A 7,814-nucleotide genomic window follows, 5' to 3' on the forward strand; every position below is an offset into this window, starting at 1 on the left:
TATATGTTCAGTCCTATCCTATACATTTTGTTTTATAATGTTTTGAAACCATGGGCTACAAAAATCACATTTTGAATTTATTACCTTAGGTCAGGGGCTTCTAGGGTCAGAGAAAAAGAATCTTTTTGAGCAACCTCTTTGGCACAAGAGCAAATTGGAAAAAATAAACATGTTTACAGCCTCTCAAATTGAAAATGAAAATAGCATTATTGATTCAGATGGAATTGGGAAATTATATTCATGCAACTCTGAAAGCCTGTTTTATTTTGTACTTTGTTGATTAGATAAATATCAATGATAATAATGCTTTTTAACCTCTAAAATGTTTCTTTTTAAGCATGTTTTCAGATGTTGCAACATGGAGACTGATACTAATTTCCAACATGAAACCTCGCTGATGCCTGTACACATTTGGGCTTGTGACCATTACTGTATGGGAATCTACTGAATATAATCATATTTTGGGGGAAACTAAACTGAACATATATATTGTAAAATATTCCCCAATTATCCACATCAGATTTCAATCTTATTTCTTATATTAACAATATAGTTTAACTGTAAGCAACTGTTCCTCTCAACAGTTGTTGCTAATGGCACAACAGATCCCCCGTTCAGGCTACTGCTGAGTGGAAATCCCTTCAGTTGTTTTTATCCAATTAGAGCTAACAATGGCCCAAATGAATAAGTCAATTGAAATTGAACAGTTTTTTTTTATTTTAAATTTTTTGAGTACAATTAACTCGTGTTACATTAGTTTCAGGTGTAAAACATAGTTATTCAACATCTCTACAGGTTATGTTATGCTCACCATAAGTGTAGACACCATCTACTATCTTTTTTTAATCAAATTAGTTGATACAGTAGTATGAAAAGATCTATCTTGCTCACATACATGTAAAATCACAACTTCTCACTCCTTCCCAATTCCCACATTCAGTTGGACACAAAATCTTACTGATTCTATCTCAGAAATATCTTCCTAATCACAGCTTCCTCCTCTTTATTCCCACAACCCACTGCTCTCATTTTCTTTCAGATTATTACAATTGGTCTTGACACAAAGCTCCCCATTCTATTCCAATTACCTTTTGAGGCAGAAACCTTTGCATGGATTGCTTCTTGTGATGATACAGGGTGAGGAGTTATTTAGCATAATAACACACCAAAGTTAACTAAAAGTGAAGCCCTTGAGTGCACTTCCCTAGCCTGTACCAAATGTGGCTGTGACAGGGTGTGGTTGGGAATTTTGAGGTCTGGGTAGAGGGTAGAAAAGGAAATGAAGGGGCGCCTGGGTGGCTTAGTCGGTTGAGCGTCCGACTTTCGCTTAGGTCATGATCTCGCGGTTCGTGGGTTCGAGCCCCGCGTCGGGCTCTGTGCTGACTGCCAGCTCAGAGCCTGGAGCCTGTTTCAGTCTGTGACTCCCTCTCTCTCTGACCCTCACCTGCTCACGCTGTCGCTGTCTCTCTCTCTCTCTCCTAGAAATAAATAAAAAAAATATTAAAAAAAAAAAAAAGAAAAGAAAAGGAAATGAAGGGCAACACTTGCAGTGCCAACTATGTACCAGGCACTATTAGCACTTTTAATCTCAAAACAACATGTAGGTACTATTATCATTCTCTATTTTACAAATGAGGATCTTGATGATGAAACTGAAGCAAAGATGAAATGACTTGCCCAAGGTCACATAGATTTTGGGTTGCTCCTCTGAATTCTTCATGCACTGAAACATGTTTATGATCTACTAGTAATAAGTTTATATTCTTTCTTGTCCTAATGAGCTGTATCTACCTGCCCTACTAGTGCCAGAGTTTCACTTAAATACAAATAATAGCCCTGCTCATGTCACTTCTCTCCTTAAAAACCTTTACATACTAATTAAATTTTGACTTCTTTAGCATTGCATATGAGACTACCCTCCCCAAAAAACATTGCTTTCCCTTTGCCTTAATTTCCTATTACTCTACCTCTCCCTCCTCCTCACACTCTATTTTTTCAGTCACAATGAACTCCTTAGGATCTTCAAACTCTTTTACTCATTGCATATATCATTTCTTTTCTGGAATGCCCTCACCTCTCTCTGCTACCATTACACCCTTTTTCCTCTAATAAACTTTCTATTCTGCCTTTAAAACCCAGATTTAATGTTAGTTTAACTGCTGACACTTCAGCAACCTCATTTGGCAAAGTTACTTTTCCCTCTGTGCTCCCCACAGTACTGTTATAAAGCCCTTAACTCATTGAATTTCAAGTTTTCTGATTTTATTCCTGTATCCTAAATAGTGAACAACTTGAGGGTAGGTATGCTGCTATTCATCCTTATATATACAGTACCTAAACAAAACACCACATGGCTATGCATCTCCTGCATCACCCTGCTCCTCTGGCCATAGTAGCTTCAATCTGGGGTGGAATCGGGCCCCTAAAGCGTTTTGAACTTCGGACCCATTAAGTGTTTTACTTTCTGAGTGGCTGCCCCATAATGCAAAATCTCTTTAGCTCTGAGCAGCTATATTTTCTACCATGTGGCTTGGGAGCAGAGTCAGTTTCCAAAGAAAGAAACAGTGATGAGACACAGAATTGCCAGGTAAACCTAGCATTGGTTTCTGAGAAGTTCCTAATTTCATGATCCAGTCTTTCCAGAGGTTCAGTATTATTCTTGCTCTTCAGTTTTTTTATGAAACTCCTGTCTCCTTATAATAATATTTACTTTGGTTTTCAGGAAATGTATATTGACTTATACTTGCAAACACAAAGCTTTAAACACATTTGGGAAGATGACAGAGTAGGAGTAGGACCCTAGACCTGCCTCATCCATCAAATACAGCTAGGTAAATATCAAATGAATAATCAAGAAATCAATCTGAGGACCTATAACAAAATTCACAACCAGAAAGAGAGAAGAGGCCACATCGTGGAAGAAAGGAGGTGTGGAGATGTGATTTGGGAGAGAAAAGGATCACGGATGTTGTGGAGAGGATGGAGTCCTGGTCGTGGAGAGAGGTGAGAGAGAGGACTACACAGGGGATCGCACAAGGAAAACACTTCTCTAAAGACATTGGGAAAAAAGTTTTTACAACCAACATGGCTCAAAGACCAGAGTTTTAGAAGTCCACAATGTGGCTCATATGGATCCCAGCTGGCTCCTGTGGCAAAGGAGGGCAGATAGCCTGGTAGTGGATGTCACCATCTGAGGATCCCTTGGGACGCACTGGGCGACATGGTTCCCCCTTCATGGAGAACATCTACGAGAGGTGCATTGCCTCTCCAGAAACAAAAAAGCTGGCCGGCATCATTACCCTCCCCTGTCCACCAACATAGATGCAGAGACACCTGCTGAAGGTAGCTAGCCTGGATACTGGATATTTCTTGAGTTTTATTCCAAATCCACCCCCTTGCACTTTGCTGTGACTGCCTTTCTGGGACAAACCTATATCAGTTCCAGCATGGTAACACCCTCTCCCAGAGGACCAGTGTGGGTCCCCACCACACCAGGTCCCTAAACGTGAAGTTTTAAAACTCAGCAGGCCTGCATGGGATAGAACACAGGTGCATAGAGCTGCCGGGTGAGCAGATGGCCTAGACACATTGTGAAGGCAGGAATCTGAGGAATGCCTGGAACTCATGAGATAAGATTATTTACCCCCTCTGGGAGGGCTTCCAGGAGAAAGGCAGGTGTAAATTGCCCCTCCTGAGACAAGAAAGGGTCAGGTGCCATTTCTCTTCCACAACCCTTAGGATAAACTAACTTCAGTGAGCAGCACATTGCTAACAGTGGCAGCGTAAGCCACTTACACCAAACGCATCCCCCCTGTACTCTACAGGTGCTACTTTTTTCTGCATGCCTGAGAACCAAGGCAGTAGGCACCTTCTCCAGACGATCAGCACAAATCCCGCGCAGGCACGAGGTCTACTGATCTGAGGTCTAAAGCCTCAGCTCTAGTGGAAATAGGATCATGCTCTTTTAACAAGTCTCCAGAGACACACCTATTTAAAACTTGCCACATTCTGGCCAAGATCCAAACACTTCCCACTGCTGGCAAGGAGAAACTGTGCAGAGGACTGATCTGAGGGAAAGAGCTGCCAAAACACAGAAGCAGAGTACACATAGCATACACCAGAGACACTTTCTAAAGCACCAAGCCTTGGATAGTAAATGACCACTTTTTTTTTAAGTTTATTTATTTATTTATTTATTTATTTATTTATTTATATAGAAAGAGCACAAGCAGGTGAGGAGCAGAGGGATATAGAGAATCACAAGCAGGCTCTGTGCTTTCAGTGCAGAGCCTGATGCAGGGCTCGATCTCATGAACCATGAGATCATGGCCTGAGCCAGAATCAAGAGTCAGACACTTAACCGACTGAGCCACTCAGGCACCATTATGACCACTTCTTTAAAAAGTCATTACTCTCAGGAGCATGAAAAATAACAGGATTTCTGAACACATGGAAGACAGAGACTTATACAAAAGGCCAAGAAGGAGGAGTTCATCCCAAAAGAAAGAATAAGAAAATGTCATGTCCAGGGATCTAACTGAAACAGGTATAAGTAATATGGCTGGTCCATTTTTTTTCAATATTTTAATATTTATTTATTTTTGAGAGAGACAGAATGCAAATTAGAGAGGGGCAGAGAGTGACAGAGGGAGACATGAAATCTGAAGCAAGCTCCAGGCTCCAAGCTTTCAGTACATAGCCTGAACCAGGACTCAAACTCACAAACCATGAGCTCATGACCTGAGCTGAAGTCGGACACTTAACTGACTGAGACACCCGGGTACCCCTGCCTGATCCATAATTTAAAGCAATAATCATAAGGATACTAGCTGGGCTTGAGAAAAGCATAGAAAACACCAGGGAGTCCCTTACCACAGAGATAAAAGACCTAAAAAAGAGGCCAAAATTTTAAAAAGGCTATAAGTGATATTTGAAACGGACTGGGTGTAATGACCACAAGAATGGAAGAAGCAGGGGAACGAATAAGAAGATAAAAATATGGAAAATAATGAAGCTGAAATGAAGAGGGAAAGAAAAAATATTGGATCACAAATGTAGACTTCGGGAATTTAACAATTTCATAAAGCAGTAAAGCATTCATATCATAATGGTCACAAAAGAAAAAGAGAAGGGAAAGGAGCAGGTTTATTGCAGGAGTCTTTAGCTGAAAATTTTCATAATCTGGGAAAGGAAAGAGACATCTAGATCCAGGAGGAAGAGAGAATTCCCATCACCAAAAGCAGGCCAACACCAAGATATATCATAATTAAATTTGCAAAATATAGAGAAAAAAATCCTAAATGCAGCAAGACAGAAGTCTACAATTTATAAAGGAAGACAAATAAATTTAGCAGCACATCTCTCCACAGAAACTTGACAGGCCTGAACGGAGTGGCATGATACATTCAACATGCTGTATGGGAAAAATATGCAGCCAGCAGTACTCTAACCAGCAAGGCTGTCATTCAGAATAGGAGAGATCAACTATTTCCCATACAAAAACTAAAGGAGTTTATGACCACTAAACCAGCCCTGTAAGAAATATTAAAGAGGACTCTCTGAATGGGAAAGAAACAACAAAAGTGACAAAGACATGAAAGAAAAAGAAAATCTCCAGAAACAATAATGAAACAAGTAATAAAATGTCACTAAATTCATATCTATCAATAATTACTTTTAATGTAAATGGACTTGGGGCGCCTGGGTGGCTTAGTCGGTTAAGCGTCCGACTTTCGCTTAGGTCATGATCTCGCGGTTCGTGGGTTCGAGCCCCGCGTCGGGCTCTGTGCTGACTGCCAGCTCAGAGCCTGGAACCTGTTTCACTCTGTGACTCCCTCTCTCTCTGACCCTCCCCTGCTCTCGCTGTCTCTCTCTCTCTCCTAGAAATAAATAAAACATTAAAAAAAAATGTAAATGGACTAAGTGCTAAAATAAAAGATATATGGTATGAAATGAATAACAAAACAAGACCCATCTATATGCTATCTGCAAGAGACACTTGCACATTGAAAGTGAGGAGATAGAGAAACATTTCTCATGCAAATGGAATCAAAACAAAGCCAGAGTAGCAATACTTACATCTCTCTCTCTCTCTCTGTATATATATATATATATATATATATATATATATATATATATATACTCTCAACAGATGCTGAGAAAGCATTTGACAAAGCACAGCATCCATTCTTGATAAAAACCCTCAACAAAGTAGGGATAGAGGAAACATACCTCAATGTCATAAAGGCCATATACAAAAGACCCATGGCTAATATAATTCTCAATGGGAAAATCTACGAACTTTTCCTCTATAGTCAGGAGCAAGAGAAGGATGTCCACTCACACCATTGTTATTTAACGTAGTACTGCATGTCCTAGCCTCAGCAATCAGCAAAAAGAAATAAAAAGTATCCGAATTGGCAAGGAAGAAGTCAAACTTTCACTATTCACTGATGACATGGTACTCTATGTAGTAAACCCAAATGATTCTACCAAAATAAAAAAAAGAAAGCTATAACCAATGCAAGAATTCAGTAAAGTTGCAGGATACAAATTCAATGTACAGAAATCTATTATATTTCTATACATGAATAATGAAGCACCAGAAAGAGAAATCAAAGGATCAATCCCATTTACAATTTACAATATGATATCTGGGAATAAACCTAACCAACAAGGTAAAAAACCTGTACTCTGAAACCACAGAACATTTTAAAGAAATTGAAGATAACATAAAGAAATGGAAAAATGCTCCATGCTCATGAATTAGAATAACAATTGTTACTAAAATGTCTATAATACCCAAAGTAACCTGTACATTTAATGCAATTCTTATCAAAATGCCAACAGCATTTCTCACAGAGCTAGAATAAACAATCATAAAATTTGTATAGAACCGCAAAAGAATGGCCAAAGCAATCCTGAAAAAGAAAAGAAAAGCTGGAGGCATCATGTTCTGGACTTCAAGTCATATTGCAAAGCTGTAGTGATCAAGACAGTATGGAACTGACATAAAACCAGATACATAGATCAATGGGACAAAACAGAAAACCCAGAAATGGATGCACAACTATATGATCCACCAATCTTTGATAAAGCAGGAATGAATGTCCATTAGAAAAAGGACCATCTCTTCAAGAAATGGTGTAGGGAAAACTGGATGACAATATGCAAAAGAATGAAACTAGACCACTCCCTTACAGCATACACAAATATAAATTCAAAATGGATAAAAGACCTAAGTATGAGACAGGAAACCATCAAAATCCTAGAGGAGAATACAGGCAACATCTTTGTTGCTTTGTTGCTATGTTGCTATGCTTTGACATCATGCATAGCAACTTTGTACTAGACACATCTCTGGAGGCAAGAGAAACAAACGCAAAAATGAACTATTGGAAATTCATCAAGATAAAAATTTTCTAAAAAAAATTTCTGCACAGTGAAGGAAACAATTAACAAAACTAAAAGGCAACCTTCATAATGAGAGAAGATATTTGCAAATGATATATCTGATAAAGGGTCAAGATCCAAAATGTATAAAGAACTTATCAAACTCATTATCCAGAAAACAAATAATCTAGTTAAGAAATGGGGAGACGACATAAATAGATATTTTTCCAAAGAAGACGTGTACATGGTTAACAGACACATGAAAAAATGGTCAACATCACTCATCACCAGCGAAAAACAAATGAAAAACTACAATGAGATTTTACCTTACACCTGTCAGAATGACTAAAATTAACAACACAGGAAACACTGATGTTCACAAAGATGTAGAGAAAGAGGAGCCCTCTTACACCACTGGTGGG

The sequence above is a fragment of the Hyaena hyaena genome, unplaced genomic scaffold (genome assembly GCF_003009895.1).
Source record: "Hyaena hyaena isolate Hyena2069 unplaced genomic scaffold, ASM300989v1 scaffold_865, whole genome shotgun sequence".
Classification (NCBI taxonomy): domain Eukaryota; kingdom Metazoa; phylum Chordata; class Mammalia; order Carnivora; family Hyaenidae; genus Hyaena; species Hyaena hyaena.